The sequence below is a fragment of the Chiloscyllium plagiosum genome, unplaced genomic scaffold (assembly GCF_037043375.1).
Source record: "Chiloscyllium plagiosum isolate Xiang-an unplaced genomic scaffold, Cpla_swu_hap1 HiC_scaffold_21, whole genome shotgun sequence".
Lineage (NCBI taxonomy): Eukaryota > Metazoa > Chordata > Chondrichthyes > Orectolobiformes > Hemiscylliidae > Chiloscyllium > Chiloscyllium plagiosum.
The window spans coordinates 94,978,036-95,003,054 of record NW_028270159.1 but is presented as its reverse complement, the minus strand read 5'-3'; positions in this window follow the sequence as shown (position 1 = coordinate 95,003,054).

Below are 25,019 nucleotides of genomic sequence, written 5' to 3'. Positions count from 1 at the left end.
ACCTATTTCAAATTCCAACCCCCCGCTGGCTGATAAAGGTTTTCCGCACATCTTCTCAAACCATTCTGCCTTCCTCCTTAAATCTCGAGCCCCTTCTGATCGATCCCTCCATCAATGACAAACTCGTTCAGTCAACCCTGCCCATACCCTAACTCGATAATGTCTTGTCTACATCTCCTTTGCTCTGCGACAAACACTTCACTCTGTCCTGTCTTTCTTCCTAACTGAAACTCTTCAGTTCAAACAAAATCCCAATAAATATCTCCCACAATTCCTCCGTGTGATCACATCCCTGCTATAATGTAACTTGCAAAACTGCATACAACACTCTTGCTTGAGCCTAATGAGCATTTGTTTTAAAATTTCTGTATTAATATGAGGGCGATTCTGGCTAAGCAGAATTTATTAACCATTCCTAATTGCCCAGAGGGCAACTGAGACTCAACCATATTGCTATGAGTCTGAAGTCACATGCAGCCCAGACCAAGTAAAGATAGCAAATTCCATCCCGAAATGACATCAGAGGAACAGATTTTGTTTCAACAATTGTCAATGGATATAAAGTAGTCATTAGATTCTTCATTGCAGATATTTATTGAATCCAAATTTGACGATCATGGCATGGTGGTATTCAAGCCCGAGTACCCAGACTATATAATCTCTGGATTATCTGTCCTATGAAATTACCACAAAATTAACGCAGAAAGCCACTAAAGCTGATCTTTTCCAATAAAATGTACTTTCACCAAAACTGCCCTGGGTATTTTCCATGAGCCTGACGCTCAAATTGTCTCGGTCCTATGTCGGTAACAGCTGTTACATGGGGATTGATTTCACAACTGTGGTATCCAAATGGATCGACTTGTTTGGAGGTCCAGATGGTGAGATTGGGGAACGTACACACAACAACAGTGACCGCAGCAGCAGCACAGACAGAACAGAATGAATGTGATTGAGAGTGATAAATTGTGCATTGCCACAGAGAAATGGGAGGAGGGACGGAAAGGAGGTTTAATAATCGTGGGAAGGAGAGAAATCTCCGACAACGGGTGTGTTTGAATCATGAGATATGAAATGCAGAGATGTGAGCGAGCAGAATTTGAAGGTAAAACAATTAACTTCTTAGCATGTGTCACAAAAAGGACAATGGAGAGAACACTTAGTCCCGTGATTTGTTTTCAAATCGAGGTTGCTGTGGTCACAATGCAAAATACCGACCACCACGATCACAGTAACCCCAGAACAGGATGCTTGCAACCAGCAATAAGTATAATAGCAGAGGAAGTGTTCAGAAGAACAGCAAATGTACAATATCAGTTCTCAGCGAACAGTGACAAGACATGTGGGAACTGAGAATGAGCTGAGTCTTTAAGTTCGGTTTCCTCAGAGGCTGTGGAGATCCCTTGAAAGAAAATGTTGAAAAATGAGATTGATCGATTTCGACAAGCATCAAAGACTCGGGGAACAGTACAGGATATTGTTGAAATGTATGCTTCAATAGCATTTTAGCTTAACATCGGCACAGCCGCCCAGATCCAACCGGAAATGGGGATGGGAATTAGTGCGCGGAGTTACTCTCTGTCTCCAGTGATGCAGTAGGTGAGCGTGCGTCCTTCTATGATAGTATAGAGGCGCAAGAAATTCCTCGGTTGAGTGTACTCCTTATCAAGGGAATGGTTGTCCCCGTTTATACTATCATAGCGATCTACAATGCATCTTTCTAAGACAGCTGAGTGACACAACTGGAGCATGTTGAGCCCTTAACTTTGCAGTGTTGGGTTTAAAAGATGATTTTGCTATTTGGATCTGTGTTTCCGACACTGTCGGTGGCAGCTGCATTTGCTTGCATCAGCTCAGTATCAGTTTCTTCCTCACAGTCAACAATTCAACCTGGAGAAGGTGGTGTTGGGGTGACATTTTCAACTATTCATCCTTGGCATTGGAACACGGAAAGGGTGATGTTTAAGTTCAACGAATAAAACCTGGAATGCAAGCCTGACCTCAGGAACAGAGATAATAACTTTAATTTCCTGCAATCCCATTCATTCATGTCGCTTATGCAAGGGATTCTACCAGCTTCACCCAGTCCTGCCTACGAGAGACTCCAGGACCAGAAAAAATCATGAGCTGACACTTAATTCAAGAATCCCCACCGTATGGGGAAGCAGTCTAATCAAGCCCTTCCAGTCCACATGGTACATCCAAAGCGCATCCCACCAGACCCCACGGTATTTCCTATCCCATATGCCTGCATTTCCCATTCTTGATCACTGTAACTGGCACATCATTGGTCAGAGGGAGAAATAAAAACACAAACACGCAGAGAATGTGCAGACTGCCCACAGACAGGCGCCCGAGGCTGGGATCACACCCGGGTTTGTGGTGTAGCCAGACAGCAACGAACGAGGAGTGAAGAACAAATATTGTCCTGACCAGTGATTTTCACACCGTGTGGGTGAATGAGAAAGAATGAAAACACATTCATAACATAGACAACAGGATTCGTATCTGCATGTACACAATTTGAAAGGATTGTTCACCCTGAGTAGAAAAAAGGACACCGATACCACAGAGAAAGCAGGGCAATGTGGGAACTGCAGGAAGAGATTCAATTAACCACAGAAATGGAAACTCATTTAATCAGTAACACTGGGGAGAGACCGTTCACCAGTCCCGTGTGTGGGAAGGGATCACTGAGCAAAACAACCTCCTTAGACTCCAACAAGATTACGTATCCCATCAGGTGTTCGATTATGCTGTCAATGCGGCTGTAAATCCCAACCAGCTATTTGTTCCTCAGCGTCAATCATAGAGTCATACAGCATGAAAACAGGCCTGTCAGTCCAACCAATCCATGCTGAACACAGTGCCAAACTAATCTCGTCCCATCTGCCTCCTGCTGTACCCGCTGAGTAGTTATAATGCCCTTGTGGTTTTATTACTGTATTGTTAATCCAAAAACCCAGGTAATATTTTGGGGTCAAAGGGTTCAGGTCCTGGCATGACAGATGGTGGATTTTGAATTCAATAAGCACCTGGAATTGAAGAGTCTCCTGATGACCTGAATCAGTTGTGTGGAAAATCCCATCTGATTCACTCATGCCAGTTCGGGAAGCAACCTGCCATAGTCATCTGCTAAGTCCCACATGAGACTCCAGATGGATAATATCGTAGTTGACTCTTAAATGCCCTCTGGGAAATAACTGACGTACTAGGCATGAATCAATTTATTTTAAAAATCCCACTTTCCCATTCATGTTTGGAATCAAATGTCCATTAAATGTTGCAAACGTACCCTCATCCATCACTTCCTCAGCAAGTTAATTGCACACGTAAAACATCTTCCCTTAAAAAAATGCCTCATATCTCTTTTTTTTTAAAAAAAATCTCTCTTTTCATCTTAAACATATGACCTCTCGTCTTGAAATCCCCATCCTGGGAAAAGGCAGCTATCATTAATTATAACTTGCCTCTCAATAATTCATAAACTTCTGTCAGGTCGCCACTCACACCCCGAACCTAGAGTGAAAACAGTCTCAACTAAGGGAAAGTGAGAACTACAGATGAGAGATCAGAGTCGAGAGTGTTGTACTGGGAAAGCACAGCAAGTTAGGCAGCATCTGAGGAGCAGGAGAATCGACGTTTCGGGGAAGAGCCTGGTGAACGACATTGGCGCGAAAGAAAAAATGATTCTCCTGATCCTCGGATTCTGTCTTACCTGATGTGGTTTTCCAGCACCCCAATCTCGAATCTGAAAATAGTCTCAGCCTATTTCGCCTTTCATTATAACTCAAACCTTCCACAGGCAACATGCATGTATACTTTTCTGAACCTACTCCAGCTGAATAATATCATCCTACAACTGGGCGACCAGAACTGGACAGAATATTCCAGAAGAGGCCTCATCAATGTCCTGCAAATCTTCAACATAACGTCCCAACTACTATACACAAAGGACTGAGCAATGAAGGGAAGTATGTTAAATGCCTTTGAACCATCTTGACTGCAGGTAATGCAAATCACAAGGAATTATGTACCTGCATCGCAAGCTTCCATGTTCTCCAACATACGCAAAGCCATACTCTTTTTGTTGTACCAAAATGCAATGCCTTCCATTTATCAAGATTGAACTCCATGTTACATTTTTAAGTCCAACGACTCATTGGATTAAGATCCTTTTGAATCTTAGATAATCTTCCCCACTGTCTACAATTCTGGTGTCGCCTGAAAACCTACGAAGCATGCCTGCTGTGAGTTCCACTGTTTTCACATGTAGATCAATGATTCATATTTACTTGTAGTGGCCGTGGTTTAGCAGTGTGCAAAGCATACAACAGTTAGTCATGCAATTAACCATGAGGAAGAAAGCTGCAGACTGCAGGGAGATATCAAACAAATAGAAATAAAAATGGTGAAAGCAATTCATTCCAGGGAAGTGGGTGATAGTGAAGCAAAATTAAACTTCACACCAGCTGCCCACGCTCCAGTTGTGGCATTCAGCTGTCTCAGGAAGATGCACTGTAGATTGCTGTTATTGTAAACGGGAGCAAATTTTCCCTTCTGCCCCGCCTTTGACCAGAAGCTCTCCCAAACTCGGAATTGCTTGCGCCTCTAAACCATCATAGAAATACCGTGCATTCTCCGGTTGTGTCACTTGAGCCATCGAGTATCTCTGCGACCTCATTCCCATCCCGATTTCAAGTTGGTGCTTCGCGACTGCGTCACTCAGTTCCTCTGATTCTGGGGCTGGGAACTGGGACTTTGTGGCAGCAGTGGTTACTGCCTTGTGTGGGGAAACTCGTGAAGTAACCGATGTTAAACTGCATTGCTATTGAAGCATACATTTCAGCAAAAACTTGGTAAAAACAATGACTGCAGATGCTTGAAAGCAGATTCTGGATTAGTGGTGCTGGAAGAGCACAGAAGTTCAGGCAGCATCCGAGGAGCAGTACAATTGACGTTTCGGGAAAAAGCCCTTCATCAGGAATACAGACAGAGAGCCTGAAGGGTGGAGAGATAAGTGAGAGAAGGGTGGGGGTGGGGAGAAAGTAGCATAGAGGACAATAGTTGAGTGGGGGAGGGGATGAAGGTGATAGGTCGGGGGGGTGGAGTGGATAGGTGGAAAAGAAGATAGGCAGGTAGGACAAGTCAGGACAAGTCATGGGGACACTGCTGAGCTGGAAGTTTGGAACTGGGGCGGGGTGGGGGAAGGGGAAATGAGGAAACTGTTGAAGTCCACATTGATGCCCTGGGGTTGAAGTGTTCCGAGGTGGAAGAAGAGGCGTACTTCCTCCAGGCGTCTGGTGGTGAGGGAGCGGAGTGAAGGAGGCCCAGGACCTCCATGTCCTCGGCAGAGTGGGAGGGAGAGTTGAAATTTTGGGCCACAGGGCGGTGTGGTTGATTGGTGCGGTTGTCCCAGAGATGTTCCCAAAAGCACTCTGCTAGGAGGCTTCCAGTCTCTCCAATGTACAGGAGACCGCACCGGGAGCAACAGATACAATAAATGATATTGGTGGATGTGCAGGTAACAAAAGCTGCACTGTCCCCGGAGTCTTTGATGTTTTGGAGAAATGTATTTATCTCAGCCTTCAGCACATTAATGATGGAATCACCACAGCCACTGGGGGCACCGATGTTAAACGGTCAGCCCATTCTGAGTTCCCACATATCTGCCACTGCTCGCTAAGCACGGATATTGTGCATTTGGTGCTCTGCCTAACCTTTCTTATGGTACTGTACTTATTTCGTGTGGCTCGTGTGTTCGTCTGTGGGGTGCCATGGTTGTGGAGTGGTTAGTATTCTGCGTTGTGGTCGCAGCAACCTCGGCTTGAATCCGAGTCACGGCAAGAAAAGCTATTCCCTTCCTTTTGTGAAACACACAAAGGAATCAGTTGTTTTAACGTTTTGATTTTCTCCAAGGTGATTTTTTTTTTGCCTTCAAGCTCTGCTCGCTCACATCTCTGTGGTTTCATATGTCAGAATTCAAATCCACCCGTTCTCAGAGATTTCTTCCCTCCTACGATCACGAACCGAGCTTTCCATCCCATACCCCCATTTCATTAATTTGGAGATGCCGGTGTTGGACTATGGAGTACAAAGTTAAAAATCACCCGACACCAGGTTATGATCTTACAGGTTTAATTGAAGCACTACCTTTCGGAGCGCTGCTCTTTCATCATGTGTTTGTGGAGTCATTTCCTATTTCATTCAGGCACTGCAGAATCTAACACTGACTCTCACATTGACACTGTTCAGTCTGTGTGGCTGCAGTCACTGTTGCTGGGTGAACGTGCCCCAACTCACCATCTGGACCTGCAGACCATTTGATCCATTTGGTTACCACTGTTGTGAGATCAATACTCATGTAGCAGCTTTTACCGACATGGACCAGATATTATTGTGTGGGGTGGTGGGGGGGCGGGGGGGGTGGTTAAGCTCAGGAAAATGGCACAGGACAGCATTGGGGAAAAGCGACTTCATTGGATAAGATCAGTTTCACTGCTTTTCTGCAATGGACGACCGCTATTACCACTAACCACTGGACTGTTAATTCAGACACCAGTGACTCGGGTTTGACTCCGACCATGCTAGGTGTTAAAATTGAGATTCAATAAATATCTGGAATTACGAATCTAATAACTCCTATAAATCCATGTTCAATGGTTGAAAAAAACAAAACCATCTGACGTCCTTTAAGGAATGAAACTGCCATTCTTACCTGCTCGGGCCTCCATGTGAATCCAGACTCACTACAATATGGTTGAGTCTCAACTACCCGCTGTGCAATTAGGGACAGCAATAAATACTGCCGAGCCAGCGACGCCCTTATACTATAACACAATTGTAATAAAAAAGTTCATTCGGCTCTAGCTAGATTACTGTGTGCAGTTCTGCAATTCACAGAAGAGCATGGATGTGATCACACTGGGAATATTGCAGGAGAGATTCACTGGGATATTGTCTGGGTTGAAGAGTTTCAGTTGTGAGGAGAGATTGGACAGACTGGGATTGTTTGTCGCCGAGCAGAGGAAATTGGAGAAGACACGACTGAGATGTACAAAATAATGAAGGATATGGATAGGATAGACTGAAAGAAGCATTTCTCATTGATGGAGGGATTGAACACTGGGGCCAAGAGATTTCGGGAAAAGGCAGAAAGGTTTGAGTAGATGTGTGGAAAGGGTCAGAGAGGCAGAAACCTCCTAACCTGAAAAAAATTGAGATGTGAATTTGTGATGCCAAAACATATAAGATTATGAGCTAAATCATGGAAAACTTGATTCAGGTCGTTTAGCATTTGTGTTGGACAAGTGCGGCCACAACAAGCTGAAGGGCTTCCTTCGATGTTGTTGTTCTCCACAGTATGGTGGTTAGTGTCCCCTCCTGTCACAGGGCTCAATTCTCCGCTGGGAGCATCGTAAATGTTTTACACCTGTCGCTCTGTTCCCCAGTGAAGGTTATTCATGTTTGGCCTTCCATTCTCGAAGGGATATGTCACAGCAAGGACAGTGCTGTATGTATCAACTGGGGAAGGACTGCAGCTCCTGGGGGGAGAGAGTGTCAGTGAAAGTGCAAACATGTAACTCCTGCAAACTGCACATTGTGATTGTGTTGCAATGAAACCATTATATAGAGTTGTTCCTGACTGATGTGTTTATTTAAAGTAGGAATCTGAGGAAGGAAACATAGTAAACCCATTCAGACCTGAGCGCAGAAACATTTCCAGCAGAACGAATGAGGTTGTACAGCGTAGAACTGCGTTTGGGTGCATTGAATTTGGGTTGATGGGCGCAGCTTTTTTTCACTCGGCTGAGTTACCAGTGTGTAAATGATACAGATAGTGTTCAATGTGATGGTACATTTACTCAGTGGTTCGCACTTCTGTTACGTCTGTAGGTTAGGTGGATTGGTCATGTTAAATTGTGCTGATGTGTCCAGAGCTTTGAAAGATTTCTATTAATATTCCACATGAAGCATTATAAATGGAACTGAGCAGATTTTGTATATTGTCAAGGAAAGATATTCCAGAATGAATAGGAAGTGAACCGTATCTTGGAGATCGATTTTCTGCTTTAATTCCTTGCCTTAAAATTGGGAGGAAAATTGGTATGACGTTGGGTTCATTTGATATCCACTGAAATCTGCCAAAGTAACTGAGCATCAAAAGTGGCATCTTGTTTTGTAGTTTAACCTTCTCTTTTTCTCATCAGGATTTTCTTTAAGCTGAAATAAATTCGGAGCAAAATTGAATCCAACATTAAAAGTTACAATCATATAAATCCAATTCACTTCCGATCATTGCAATGAACAGAGTGAAGTTGCAGCAAAATTCATAAAATGAAACAAACAAAACTGCATTTCCGGGAATTTTACCCAGTTCAGGTTCAGCCATATGAGAAAGACCATCGAGCTAAAACATCACCTTCACTTCTCTCTCCATATATACGTCTTCAAGTGAGAGAGAAACTGTCTGAAGAAATTATGCGTCAAATGTGCGTGTGACTGTGACGGGAATTTCATGTTAGCTGGTTCATTCTGAGACACTTCCGACTCGGAATAAATCAAGAATAATGTATTCCTTCCAAGGACGAGGTCAATTCCTTGGATTTTGCCGGTATTATTATTCCGCTAAAAAGAGAAACATGATGGTGTGTATTCGATTCTGCTCAGGGAATTTCTTATCCCCGAGGTGGACCACATGTAATCTTGATGTGGTCACATGTGAGACCCTTTGCCTTCGGCTGAAGCGGCCCAGAGGTTAAGGCGGTGGGTTGCTCTTTCATTGTGCATGTGTGGATTTGAATCCTTCTCGCTGTTACTTCTATCAAACGCAGCTGTGTTTTCCCTTTATGCCTCGCATCTTTAGTATACACTGGATGGAGAATCTTGCTCTTGCCTTTCATTGCAACGGAGATTTGAGATAAATCGATACCTAATCAAAGTTGAAATAAAGCAGTTTGTTTGTGTTGTAAGTTAAATTGGAATAATGAAATGGAGTGTAACGTGACTTTCCTCCTTTCATTCCATCTTGACTTTCTATGAATTTACATCGAATGTAAATTCAAGTGAAAGTGAAACAAATAAGGAGAGGTCGGGTGCAATATTTTATCCAGTGGGATTGTGAATTTTAATGTAACACTCCACAGAAAGTTCTGATCAGTATTTTAAGCAGTCAATTGATTTGGAACTGCAGACAACTTTTTCAATGAAACAAAACTTTCACAACCTTTTGCTGCGTGAATTAGACTGCGATCCATCATCCAGCGTGATCACCAAGTTGGCAACAATATAAGATCCACGAACTTTCTTTAGCAATCAGAGCTTCTGCACATACTCAACTGTGGTGTGCCCAGTGCCATTTGTTGTCTCTAGGCCACAGCGCATTTCTTGTTCATCACTTTATGACTCTAGTTCCTGATCTGTCTGATCAGTTTGAGAAACCTTTTCCATCACTTCATCCCATCCCCTCAGAATTCTAAACTTATCAATAAAATAAGGCGTTACATCAAATGATATAGGATTGGGAGTCGGCCATTCAGCCCATCGAGCTTCTCCACCATTCAACGAACTCATGGCTGATTTGATAATCTTCAACTCCATTCTTCTGTCTAACCTCGATAATGCTTCATCGACTTTCTGGTTAAATATCTGTCTGGCACAGTTTGAAAATACACAACAAATCAGCCTCAACAACAGTTTCAGGAAAGAGTTCCACAGAATCACTGGGCCCTGAGCAAATAAGTTCATCCTCATTTCTGAATTAAGTAGGCAATATCTAATTCTGAGATCATGTCCTCTGGTGTTCTCCTCATACCAGAGGGCAAACCATCTGCCCGTATCTACCCTGGCAAGATCCCACGAATATTGAACGTTTATAATTGTTATTATGTGATTATAGATCTCCATTTTATATAGGTTGGCACCATGTTTGTAAATCTCTGCTGTCCCTTACAGCGTCCTTACATATTATTAAGGCAGGTGGAGACATTTATGTGAGGCAACGGATGAAATTTCAAGCACAGACGAGAATTGGAACTTGAAATCAGCTAGCGATTGGAATCAGATTGGTCTGCACAAGATCGAAATAGAGTAATTATAAATCAGACAAATGATAACCTAATATTCCATTGACATTCAGTGGCTTTACTGTAACCTAATTCCCCTGTGGAATCGACCACGGAGCTAGAATTTGGAAAAACGGATTGAGCCCGGCTATATAAGCACTTTCAACAACAAGAACATGTCCGTTGGTAGATAGTTTTGGATTGTAAACTCAACTCATTGCTCCGTGAATCGTTTGCAAGGGACAAATGAGGTGTGGAACAGAACTCTTTCCATTTGCTGAGATGGGTGTGACTTCAACAACACTTTCGGAACTGGACACCATCCACGACAATGCAGTCACTTGATTGTACCCGATTCAATACCTGAATATTTATTCCCTTCACCGTTAAGGCACAACAGCAGCAGAGTGCACCAACTACACGATGCACTGGAGTAAGTCATCCGAGAATTTTTGAACGAACCTTCAAAGCTGAACAGCTGTACTGACTAACAGGACAAAGTTGGAACATACAACGAAAAACCACAATTTGCAAGTCCTCCTCCAAGACCAATAGCAGCCTGACTTTGAAAGGAATCAATGATAAACTCATTGAGTGGTGAATCAGTCTTGATGGGAAAAGTTGCATACTTCAGCCCGCCATCTTTAATCTAAAAAATAATAAATGTTGATTAATGCAGTGACCAGACTTGTGCTCAGACCTTTAGCTATTCCCTAAACTGGCGTTTGCTGATGTTTTACTAGCTGCAACAGTCTGTGGTCAACAACAGAAAAATCCAAAATCCCTCTCAATCAACTTATTCCCCTCAAGATGAAAGTGGTGCTGGAGAAGCACAGCAAGCCCGTCAGCATCTGAGGAAAAATCAACGTTTCGGTCAAAAGCCCTTCATCAGGAATGAGACAGGCAGTCTATGGGGTGGAGAGATAAATAGGTGGTCGTGGGTCTGGGGAGAAGGTCGCTGAGAGTGCAGTAGGTGGATAGAGGTGGGGGTTGACAGTGATATGTCAGAGAGAAAGGTGGAATGGATAGGTGGGAATGAAAATACGCAGGTGGGAAAGGTCAGGAGGACGGTGCTGAGCTGGAATGTCAGAACCAAGGTAAGATGAGGGAGTGGGAATGAGGAAACTGATGAAGTCCACATTGATGCCATGGCGTTCAAGGGTCCCGAGGAAGAAGATGAGGCGTTCTTCCTCCAGGCGTTGGGTAGTGAGTGGGTGGCGATGGAGGTAGCTCAGGACCTACATGTCCTCAGTAGAGTGGGAGGCGAAGTTGAAATGTTTGGCCAGAGGGCAGTGGAGTCGATTTTTGCAGGTATCCTGGAGATGTTCTCTGAAGTGCACTGTCAGAAGATATCCGGTCTCCCGAATTTAGAGCTGACCGCATCTGGAACAGCAGATAGAACAAATGACATCTGTGGAAGTGTAGGTGAACGTTTGATGGAAGTAGAAGGCTCCACTGGAGCTTTGGACAGAGGTGAGGGGTACGATGTGGGTTCAGGTTTTTCAATTACTGCGGTGGCAGAGGAAGGTGCTGGGAAGGAATGGACGTGACTAGGTACTCACGTGGGGAAAGGTCTTTGAGGAAAACGAAGGGTTTGGGGAGGGTATTATATATCTGTTGGTGGAGTCAATTTAGAGGTAGCGAAAAAGTCAGCGGATGATGTGATTTTTGTGGAGGTTGGTGGAATGGAAGTTGAGGACCTTCCTCTGTCCTTGATCTGTCCCTGCTGTGTTTGGAGATATGGGGTTCATGGATGGACGTGCAGGACTTCGAAGAGATGCGTTCGAGGGCATCTTCAACCACATGAGAGGAGAAGCTCCGGTCTTTACAGAAGAAGGCCATCTGTTGTGTTCTGTTGTGGAACTGGTCCTCTTGGAGCAGATGCGGCAGAGGCGGAGGAGTTGGGAACACAGGATATCATTGGTGCTGGAGGTGCAGGAGGTGCAGTCGGAGGAGTTGAAATCCAGACAGTTGTGGCAGTCAGCGGGTTTCTAAAAAAATATCAGTAACACTGACCTCCAGGGATATTTTTCACTTCCTACCCCATCCACCTTCCCCAAAGACCATTTCATCCACGACTACCTAGTCAAGTCCCCGCCCTCCAATGACCCACGGTCCCCTCCTGGCACCTTCCTCTGCCACCACAAGAATTGTAAAACCTGCGCCCAAACACCCCCATCTTCGCCCAGTGCACCAAATAAGCCTTCCACATCCATCGAAGATTCACCTGCACTTTCACACATGCTATTTATTGCATCCGTTGCTCCCGATGCAGTTTCTTCTACAGTGGGGCCACCAAAAACCTTCTCGGAGAGCGCTTAAGAGAACATCTCCAGGACACCGGCAACAATGAACCCCAATGCCCCGTGACCGAACACTACAACTCTCTCCGCCACTCTCCCGAGGTCATACAGGTCCTTGGCCTCCTCCACCGCCGCTCCCTCACCACCTGACTCCGAGAGGAAGAACGTCTCATCTTCTGCCTCATGACACTTAACTCCATGGCATCAATGTGGATTTCACTAGTTTCCTCATTTCGCCTCACCTCCCATCTTACCCTAGTTCCAATCATCCAGCTTGGCACCGTCCTACTGATCTGTCTCACCTGTCTGTCTTCCTTCCCACCTTATCCACTCCAACCTCTTCTCCGAACTAACACTCTTATCCCCACCTTCATCCAACTACTGCTGTCTCAGCTAAATTCTCCCAAACCGCATCCCACCCATTTAGCTCCCAAACTTCAAGGCTCCAAGCCTTATTCCTGATGAAGGCCTTTTGATCAAAACGTCATTTTTTGTCTGCAACTCGGATGCTGCATGGCCTGCTGTGCTTCTTCAGCACCACTCAACTCTTGACTCTGATCTCCAGCATCTACAGTACGCACTTCCGTCCAACTGATATCGCTGTCCATTGATCTTCAGCGATCATGAATGCCCACTCCAAGATCTCTTTGTCTGTTTACACCACATAGAATACTCATTGCTATTGTTTCTTCTCCCCAATTTTGTTAACACTCATTAGTCTGAGTTCAATGCAATTCGCCATTTTTCCTTTCCGTCTTATTGATACATCCCTGCAGTCTCTGACATTCTTCGTCATAGTCAACTACACGACAAATTGTTGAATCATCAGCAAACATCTGAATCATAGCTCTTACAACTAGGTCTAAATCATTGGTCGACATCAAAAACACAGTGGAACTCCACTGGAAACACGCAAGCAAACATTGTTCATTGCTGGTTGGGGTGAACAGCTGCGATAACAGCAGAATGGAACTCCTGCTGTTATTTGTAAACTTGCTGTTCACTTTGTCAGTTGTTCTCTGGAGTGATCCCTTTTCACATATAGGTGTGGTGAGTGACCTGTGCGCATTCTGACTGAGGAAGTGAATTTACACCTCAGCGGGTAATTGAGGTCATCCCATGGCCCCGACTTCTTGGCGTTGCGGGTATCCTTTTGTCTATTTAGTTTGATAAACAGTTGAATTCGAGTCCACATACACGATTGTCCATGTATTTTTATGCTTCCTTGTTCTTCAACGAAAAGTTGTTCTCACTGGTCTGAAGACCATTAGTTCTTCATTCATAATTCACCATGACCTGACACAGAGGGTATTTATGGGTGGACCACATTGTTGTGGGTATGGAGTCACATGTTGACAGGACTCGTTATGGTCAGCAGATTTCCCTTTCGAAGGGGCATGAATGAATGAGTTTTCAGCATATTAAAGTTATTGTCTCTGTTCCTGAGGTTGGGTTCATTTTCCAGATTTTATTCATCGAATTTAAATAACAACAGCTGCCACGTTCCAGTTTTGAAAGTTTACTAGCCCAATATATCGCCATTGCACTAACATCTCCCTGCTGCATTTCTCCATTCAAAGAATGACATTGTCAATTTAGATTATCCCAGATGGAGAGAGAATACTACGCGTTCCTGTGTTGGAATGGAAGCAATGTACGTTGGATTGGAGTGTTTAATGGAGCAAGAGACTGATGTGGAGACGATGTGAGCAAAATCAGTTCTTCCTGTAAAAGTAACAAAATACTGCTTTGTTAACGAAAATCTCTTAGAATGCTTTCAATACATCGGCCTCTCACTTAAGGCTTTAGTAAGCTTCCTCTGAGCCAATCCTCATCGCGGGTTAATGCTGCTGCTGAATCGTAATAATATAATAAATTGAGAACAAGATGCCCTTCCACATAGCCTTTGACCAGAAGCACTCCCATCCTCAGCATTTCATACGCTTGAATAAATAGACAATGTCTTTTCACTGCTGGCGGGGAATCCAGAACTAGAGGGCATAGATTTGGTTGAGAAGGGAAAGATATAAAAGAGACCTAAGGAGTAACCTATTCAAACAGAGAGTGGTGCGTGTATGGAATAAGCTGCCAGAGGAAGTGGTGGAGGCTGGTACAATTGCAACATTTCAAAGGCGTTTGGATGAGAATACGAATAGCAAGGGTTTGGAGGGATATCGGCAGGGTGCTGGCAGGCGGGACTAGATTGGTTTGGGATATTTGTTCGGCATGGAACTGTTGGACCAAAGAGTCTGTTTTCATGCTGTACATCTCTATGACTCAATGACCGCACCTTTACGAATCATGTCACTGGTGCCAAGAATAGCTTCACGTGCTCATTTCCTCCCTCACTTCCGGTCTGATATTACTGGCTGCGCCACAAAGTTTGCCTGATTCTGGTTCTAGGGACTGGGGTTATGTTATTGACTGCAGCAATGCATACCTCCTTGTGTGGGTAAGTTAGTGAAGCAAAAGTTTTAAAACTCATTGCTATTGAAACATACATTGCACTAATATCTCGCACTATCCCCTGAAACGTTTTTGTTTCTCGAAATCCATCAAACTCAGTCTTCAACATGCAGTCCGATGGAACCACCACAGCGTCTGAGGATATCGAATTTAAAATTCAGCCAATTTTGAATTCCCACATGTCTGCTATCCCTCGCCTAATATTCCTGTTGTGCATATGCTACTCTTCCTAACATACCTTCTGTCACTGTAATGATTGTTGTTTTTAAACGCGTGTCTCTGCATGACTCAGTGTTAGTTTCAATGATAAAATATTCTGCATTGTGGCCGCAATAAGCTCGTACGAATCCGAGTCACTGCATTTTATTCCTTGTGACTTATGCAGAGGAAACAAACAAAGAAATTAGTTGATTTTACTTGAAAACATTCTTAGAGATTATGATTACTTTGCCAACAAACCCTCTCTCACACACACGTCTCTGTGAGTCATACATCAGGATTTAGACTCACCCATTCTAGGAGTCTTCCCTCCCTCCCGCAATCACTTACCTCCTTTCAGTACCCCCTCCCATTTCCCTTACAATCACTTTCACATTGACCCCGTTCAGTTGGTGTTGCTGCGCTCACTATTGCTGGGTGATCATGCCCAAGTCTCACCATCGGGACCTTGCAAATGGTTGATCCATTTGGGTACCGCGGTTGTGAGATCAATCCTCATGTCGCAACTTTGACTGACATGGAACAGCGATTATTGAAACATCAGGCTCAGGAAAAGGGCACAGGGAAGCATTGAGGAAAAGAAACTTTATTCAAAAAAACACTAGTTTTTTGTCGAATTGCGCATCATTTATTTCAATTATTCATTCGGCTCAAGCGAGACCAATGTGCGTAATTATGCAATTTACATTATAGCAGGGATGGAATAGAACGGGAAACGACGCAGGGGAGATTTGATAAGATATTGTCTGGGCTGAAGAAGTGAGATTGGACAAACTATAGTTGTTTTTATTAGAGCAGAGGAGGTTGAGGGGGGCATGATTAAGATGCAAAAAGTACGGAGGAGTATGGATAGAATAGACTGAAGTACATGTTACGCTTTGATGGAGACTTCGACCACGGTTGGCCATCGATTTAAGTTCAGAGGCGTGGGAAAACGTTTTCAAACAATGGGTGGTTGAAATCTGGAATACAGTGTATGCAAGGATCCAAGAGGCAGAAATCCCCATAACTTTCTGAAATATTCGGATGTGAATTTGTAATGCCAAGACATACAAGGCTATGGGTCATGTTATTTGAAATGGAGTTCGGACAGTTCAGTGATGTTATTGAGCAATACAGATACTCTGTTCCAAGGACGGGTTATTAATACATGTCCTTCCATTCTCGAAGGGACATGTCACAGGAAGAACTGTTCTGTCTGAATCAACGTGGGGGAGTACTGCTGCTCGGGGAGACAGAGTGACAGTGATAGCGCAAACATATGACTTCTGCAGACTGTGCCTCCTGTCAGGGTTGGATTGAAAATCATTAAATACCTTTGCTCTGGAGTGAGCTGTTTATTTATAGCATGTAGCACCGGAAGATATGCATTCTGCCCTTTCCCCACTAGCCCATACCACTGAATACCGGCACAATGCAGGAAACTTTCTCTCTGTGCACCATCGTCCAATCCTTCTTGACCTCCTGCTCTTCCCCATATGGCACCATTCCACGAAATCTAAGCAGGTGCAATGCTGATCGTTTATGATGTCTCTTCTCATTGTGTAAGTTTCAGTTTTTATCTGCCCATCACTCAATTTAGCAAACTGCATTTCCTGCTCACAATGTGGTCTCGTCCAGACTGGGGAGAGAAAAACAGAGCGGGTGACAAACGTGTGTACACCTTCCTTCTGTCTGCAAGCAAAATAAGACCCTGAGCTTCCAGGTTCCTGCCACTGCAATATCCCACTGTGTTCCCGTGCCTCCATTTCAGTTTGGTCTGCTGCAGAGCTCCCGCAGAGCACAGCGCGATTTGGACGAGCGGAACGTCATTTCCTGCTGAGAGACCGTGCAATCTTCAATACCCATAATCGAGTTCAATTATTTTAGACACTGTCCACCTTCTTTCACGTTCCTGCCCCACCTACACGGCAGATCGTTGGCTCGAAAATCTCTCCGCAGATGCACGAGAGCTGCTGGTTTTGTTCCGTTATTTCTGCTTTTCTTTGGATAACTTTATTCTGTTCTGATAGCCAGCCTTCAGGAAGCGTGTGTTTGCACCGGACCGTGGTCAGAGGAGATTTACCAACGTGGTGCCTGAGCTCGACCATTTCCTCTGAAAAGTTAACCGAAAGTGAGGGCTGCAGGTGTTGGAGCTCAGAGTCGAGAGTGTAGTGCTGGAAAAGCACAGTACGTTAGACAGCATCTGAGGAGAAGTGAATCGGTGCTTCTGGCACAAGCCACCGCCATTGCATTACCAGCCGATGCCTGGAGGAAGAACGTCCCATATTCCACCCTAGGACCCTGCAACCACACGGGCCAATTGTGTATTTTAATAGCTTCCTTATTTCACCTCATTATCCCAGTGCAAAGCCTCCAACTAGGCACTGCTGTCTGGACCCGACCAACAATCCCCCCTCTGAACTATCACCATCTCCCTCACCTTCATCCACCTATCACTTTGCGAGCTACCTGACCACCACTCCTATTCCCCTCCCTCAACGCCGACTCAATAGTCTCATTCATAATGAACGGCTAATGCCCAACACATCAATTGTCCTGCTGCTGGGATGCTGCCTGACCTGCTGTGCTTTGAAAGCACTACACTCACGCCACTGCAAATAGATGAGCTCGACTGGAGCTCTGTATCTGAGAGCGGAGAAAGCTGAGAGAGGAAATGATTAACGTGCAGACAATGGTGATAGATATGTGTGACAGGAATAAACTTCTTATGGGAAGGATTAATAACCAGGGATATAGATGAAACGCTAGAGAGAAAATGTTCAGAATAGGTTAGGAAGAATGTTTACATCCTGAGAGTGTCGTTTGTCTGGAACTCACTATTTGAACGAGTGGTGAAGCTAAGAGTCATTAAAATGCTTCAGGAGTACTTAGCAGAACACTTGAGGAGCTAGAGCATGCACGGATGAGGACCAAATACTGTAAACTGGGGCGGGGATAAACAGATGTTTGATGAAAGACTTGAACACCGTAACTTTGGGTGCAGTAAAATGGAGGCTCTGTGACACAGTGAAAAGAGTATTGGACTTCTAATGCATTGTTAAGATTGTGATTCAAAGTTTGTGATTTTGAGTCCCACCAGAATCGGAGATTAGTTTGGATTTCAGCTGAATGAATGATCGTTCTGCTGATTCATCATCAGTTCCCATCGTCTGGAGTTCTCCGCCCTGCTACTGACCAGAGAAGATTCGTCACTTTCTGGATGGTGAGTTTTGAGGGAACCATATCACTTGAAACTTGATCAGCCCAGAATCGGCCTCTCATTCACAAAACCTACTGCAGAAGCCCACTGTCTCTAAACGCATTTCCCTCCCACAGTTGCAGAGTTTTTGGGCGACAGGTTGATGTGGATGGGCTGGGAAAAACATTGACGCTTCAGTTAGCCATAATGACATCAAATGGCGGCGTAGCGCTGGCGATAGAAATGGCCCCCTTCTATTCCTCTCTGTCTGTGCTGTTTCTGACAGATGGTTTTAAACAATAACATGATGAGGCCACTGCGAGTCTACACCACGGAATACCAAGGACCTCCCCTTTATCCCATTGCTCTTACAGCTGGAATACACAGCTCCTGTTGCAGCTTTAGATCAGACAGTGGAGAATTCTCCCAGGCGCTCTGTCAGACTGCATGCTCCTTCACACAGGTTTCCAACTGGGCACATGGAGCAAACGGCAGTGTGGATATTGGGGATTCAGGGACAGATTTCCCATTTGCCTGGCTAGCGTTCTGGCCACGGTAATAAACATGAATTTGGGAAATTCAGTATATTTCTCTGGATTCTTCTCACTTTACAATTTAAACTGAAATTCAATTTACTCTTGCATAACATTCTTCTATCTTCAGTATTCATGAAAACTGTGGAACATGTCCTTGGATGGAGCCATGATGAAGATTGATGATGAGTGCAGTATGTTTCATGTTGTCTGTAGGAACTTGAAGAAGGAAGTTAGTGAAGTGTCGATGAATCGAATTCTGTGCCAAATTGAAGCTGATCGAATGAGAAGTCATGTGACAGCGATAATATAACATTGTCTGTAAACAACGCAGCGACCCACGGAAATCCAGTTTTCAATCAAGTCTATTTTGCGCAACATTTTTCTGTGACCCACTTCCTGAACATGATGCCTGAAAAGTCACATGTCCATATCAGTTCCTCCTCCTCTGCCTTAGCATTAATTCCAGAACTGCAGCAAAAGTAGAACATGCGGGTCGAAGGTCCCAGATGTACGAGTAGGGCACTCTATCGGCTTGCTGCCGGTGGGCTCCAGTAGAGCAACTGATCAGCGAATGGCACTGAACAGTATGTTAAATGCCGCAGTTGTAATTTCAATCCTTATCTAAAGCTGGTTTTACTGACGTTGATCAGGAATTATTGGAGCATCAGACTGAAGTTTAGTTGAAGAATAATGTCGAATAAAGCAGCACCTATTCTAAAACTCCAGTTTCTGATTTGTGGGATTGTTCTGTCTTTGGGAAGTTTATCAGTTATTAACCATAAACCTGCACATATTCCCCAAGTGATTATCCATCTGTGGATCAAGAAACAGAGCTGATATTTTAGATTGTTGACCTTTTTCAAATCTCTGACATTGCACTGGATTACATTTTTGAATAGGCTGTTAAACTCGTTTCATATCATCCTGTTTGCTGCAACGTCACACAGCTCATTAAACCGTTCGAAAGTAATTAGATTTATCTCTTTGGGTAGACTGAATGTTGTCAGTGAATCTGGAAAAGTCAATATCAAATCGTTTTGCTGCTGTGCGGAACAGAGGGTTCCTGCAAGATTAAGGAAGCGTCTTGTCGCTTGATTTTTTTGGAGGAGATCAGTGATTATTAAATGGACTCAGTCCCATTCCTTGTCATTGTGAACAAATGTTCAAGGCAACAGATGACAAAGATAATGATGCGTGACATCGACAGGTCCATTCCTACTCACTAGAGTCACAAATGTATTACAGATCCCGTGAGCAATGCAGATGATGATCCCTTTGGCAACCTGCGAGAGTGCGACAATTATCCCACGTTGTTATTCTCAATCTATACCATAAACCAGTTAGCCAGCGGACTGAGCTAACCGGCTTCCATTTAACGCAAAGCTAAAACAAACAGCTCAGTACATTAACAATTTCTAGTAGTCCACGTCGAACCAGCTGCTGCACCTTTCAACACCACCAGCTCTTCTTATACTTAACATATTCAGTTGCAGGTATTATGCAATTTCTTTCCGATGAACGCGAAACAATTCATGAGTGTGTCACTTTTGCCTCCCCAACCAGGCAACCCAAAGTCCCTGTCCCTGTTAAATTCGCTCCTTGTGTCTGCACGTGGCCTGTCAAATATGCTGGAATCATCTTCTAACATGTTTTATTCTCCGATTTCAAAAACTCAGAATAAAAAGTACCTGCTGCAAACTTCTTTGTCGTTCCTCGCTCATGTTGAAGCTCTAACCTCTGGTTATACGATCACTTGAACGAGGTAATTTCCATCTTTTTTACCCTAACCAATTTTACATCCGCTGGAAAATCTCCATTAGGACACAACTCAGTCATTCCTGGTTTGTGTCGCATGATTCTTCATCTATTCTAACATCCCATTAAATCCCTTCTTTTCTTTCCATCCCTTCTTTTCTTTTATTCCAGTAAACCTCATTTCCGTCGTCTTAAACGATTTTGTATCAAGGGAACTCTGACCATATCCTTCCTAACCGTATTCCACCCCACAACCCCCATGTATTTCATCATGTCTTTATATCCCAGTAAATTTCGTCCTGCGTAATGATGCTGGGTCTAATTCAACTCATGATAACTTACCATTATGCTATCCAATCTCTTTACCGGTACAGAAAAGGTGTGGGCTATTTCACTTACAGCTGAGTCGGTTGGCTGCAGCAACATTGGGTCAAATCGCAGTCACACAGGTGTCTGTTGTTCTCATTTTTATTTCTTCTTCACGTGTGCTTAAGTAACACAGTGAGGAATTAATTAATATGGTAAGGCATACATAAGGGGGTGGGTTCAATCTGAGGTTATGAGAATAGGGAAGTTTTGATTAACATAGACCAGAGATTGCTCAAATCGCGGCACATGAGATTGACAGAGAGCGATGTTGAGCGAATTAGACAGTCTTGGCAAATGCCAGTGTTATGAAGTTTTGGGTGTAATATCCTTTTAATGGAGTTGAAATGTCTGGCTAGCACAAGGAGTCCAGAACAAGGTATCAACATAACATTTGGTCGAAACAACTAAGAGCTGTGTTACATGGATACAAAAACAAATGCGAATTCGGCCAATCAGTTTAAATTATGCCCCAATCAAGTTAGAATTTGGTATTTTTACAATGTTAAAACCAATGAAACGATCCGACGTTTTGTGGGACAAATATCGGACATTTTGAACAGTTACCCAGAGCTGCAAAGAACAGTAAAGAGAGCAGCTAAAAGACCAACAGATTTAGGATGTTCGTAAAATCTCCAAGAGGTGCCTTCCTGGAGAAATAGATAGCATAGAAAAAAAAAACATCAACAGCGAACTGGAGAAAAAATCTACAGAGGAAGATCGAAAAGAGAAGATTCCACAACTAGCTGGTTTGTAAATTTGATTTTGTCTTGTAAATGTTAATGGCGTCGGGGTGAGGGAAGGTATTGTAGACCAGAGGGTTTAGAGAAAGGAGTTGTAAGTAGTTGAAAGTTGATTATTCTCTGTCACATGTTAAAAATGACAATAAAATTGTTAATGTTAACTTTAAATAGTGATTTTTGGGATAGTTCTTTGCCTGTTGAATTTTAACAGAATACAGCACGGGATGAATCCTTTCGGCTTTGCTGGTTTACATTAGCAGAGGGGTTTACCCCGTCACGTAACACCAGTTCCTACGGTTGCTTTGTTGTTTTGCTTATTTGTGCATTTTGCCTCATTAACGATTTTGAAGTTGTCCCCTCTACACAAAACGTCCGTGCTTTTGTACCATTGTGCAAGAGCAACAGTGGGTCTCGGCGACAAGGCTCCCTACAATAAAATTCGACGCTGATTCAGTCTAACTATCCTGATATTGACCCATGGAAACAACGCTGCCCACTCTCCTCGAGTCTGGAAAACGATCCCAGATAATGTTACATCCCGCTCTCAAGGGGCTTTTCATTCCATCGCTTTCAATTCCTCACAGAATCCGTTTCAACAGATTTTGTCACTGAGTCATTTCTTTGTTTGTGTTCAAATCCTGTGAGCAAAGCGTCACAGTTGGAGCGTACTGACCCCATAAACCAGAGGTCAGACCATACTCTGTGAACTGTACACCTGTTTTCAGAAGCAAGATAAATATTTCCTGGTTGTTGTCACACAGACAACAACAGCACTGGTCGAGACTATCTGCTCGCAGACATCCGTTTTTATCCCATGGGTGTAAAGATGATTGTCGAAACGCTTTCTTCTGTTCCCTAGCACTCTGGCATGATGTGAGCTGTGAAATCTATTCTCTGACCTTGGGGTAACACTTATACATACCAGGTGCACTGTGCCTGAGCAACAAGACTCGCTGCAATAACATCCCATGCTGATTCAGACAGCAGAAGCCTCGATGTGACTTCGAGAAGGACACAGACACAGTTCCCGATGACTGGGAGAGATTCTCTTTTTCCCTGCACTTTTCTATTTCTTTCACATAGCGTTATTTGCACAAGGTTCCCAAAAGAAGATGGGTTCCTGTGCATGCGTGATCTCTCTTTTGGACAGCTTTCCAGAATTTTCATAACTTCCACTCCCTCTAGCCCCCGCCCTGATCCCGTGTTTGATATGGAGCTGAAGAGGGCGTTCACGTTTCTCTCCCACGAAACTGATTGCCAATAGAAGATGAGTTCGTCCAGCTGCCAATGGTGGGAGCCCGCTCGCGGGGCAAGTGGCTAGAACAGCTTCTGGGAAACCAGAAGTCAGAATGGCAAGGAACTGTTATTAAATCTCAAAGCTGCCTTCACTCCGAAACAACAGAAAAAGCCTATTTTTTAAACAAAGAGACTCACCTGATTTACAGACCACACACAAGCTGCGGTTCTGGCTCGTTGGTCTTGGGTGTGATGTCGCCTCGGGTGTGTGATGTACGTGTGATAAGTCAGACTTGAGCCCTGGTGTTTTGCATTTATTTCTATTTTTGACTCAGAAGGCAAGATTTCGTTGAGATCAAGGTCAGATCAAGATACCAAAGCTTCAAGACATACACCAGCAACTTCTTGTCGGCCGTTACTAGACTGAGAAAAGGATTCCCTAACTTCAAATGATGCTGATCCTGTTAATGTGTATCTTGACGAGCGCATGTCCTGTGTGAATTAACCTGAAAGCCTTAATCTGTCCAATATGTTGTTTTTACTCACACGGTAATCTGCATGTCCTTGATTAGTGTGATCTGCCTTTAACAATCGCAAACAAATGTTTTCACTGTACTCAGGTACATGTGACAATCAAACACTCAAATAAAGTCAATCAATCGAACCACACGGACATTTCCTTATTGTTTGGTACCAGCACAGCAAAGGTGGGCTGCATGGCCTCACTTTGCATTGTGACATATTTTCTGATTCTAAATTAAATCGCAGTTAAAGCAACATAATGTGGAAGTTACCCACAGGTTATATTGACACAGCCGGGACACACCTGCGCCACACACAATAATAGTGATGACTTTTCAACATCATCCTCTGAGGTACATGCCACACGTCAGGCGAAATGCTGAACACAGTGTAATTCATGCTAAAGCCAGCGCTAACAGAGCGGCGCAGCCGGAACCTATTGGGCTCATAACCCGGAAATTAATGGATTGAAAACATCCTCTGCTCGTTGACAATTACACGTTTCAGTGTGTATACTGTCCCCGCCAGTATTCCTCTATAACATGGCTCCATTCTATGTATTGCATGTTGTTTCACTTTCCATTTCCTTTCACTCAATGTATCTGAAATGAATATTTCATACTGATACACCCGCCAAATTGACACAGGTGAGGAAACACACTCGTGAATTTCGGGAAGCTCTTTTCCTGTTCTCTGTCGGTCTGCTCTGATCTGATTCGCAAAATCATTTGCCAGAGCTGGGAATAAATTGGTGAAGGTGAGATATATTCGTTGTTTCGTGCTCTATACGCATGACGCCCTGCAGTTATTCCCCACGCTGTTTCACACAGCCATGTCCTCCCCGTGAAATGAAAAGACGTGAGTAACAATTGGATCAACTTGTTGGAGACAGCATTATGACACTGACACAGTTCCGCATTATTAGGACATAGATCGCCAATTATGAATAACCACAGAGATATACTAGTGACAGAGAGTTGCCGTGGACTCGATGGGCTGAACAGCTTCTGTCAGCGAGTGAGTGATGCCACACGTTGATGCTGCCCCTCGTCCAGTCTCTGGGACAGAGTGGCTGATGGTGAAATAATGTCTCATTGTTAACCCTCCCTTCCGGGTTAGACTGTCTGCAGCTCCGCAACTCAGGACCGTGGGGATGACTCTCAGTGACTGAGGGTTTCATTTGCATTCGCTTTATCTAGGACAGCTGGGGCTCAGGTGTTAACTGCTGCCCGATTGCAGCAAAGAAACCGATGCCACTGTTACAAAAGCCTTTCTGCAGGATTGCGGTGTGAAGATGGATTCTGAACTGCAAACAGGCTGCACAAAAATGTCCTCACATCAATTTACTTGAGGATAGTGAATCCGTTGTACATTCTGTCTTTCCCAACAGCTCAACATCTTTATCTGTCTCTCAGAGAAATAATATTTACAGAAAGTTCACAATAAAACTTGCTGATTTCCAGCACTTGATGGAACTGGCTCTGCCGATGAGAGCATATCCGCGCTTGCCTCCCCTCACACTGCTTGCAGGTGGAGGGAAATAACTGAATACTCTGCCGATGGAGTCCAAGCGGAAGGGTTAAACAGCACTGTCCCGTGAACAAGGAGGCGGAATGAGAAGGCGATAT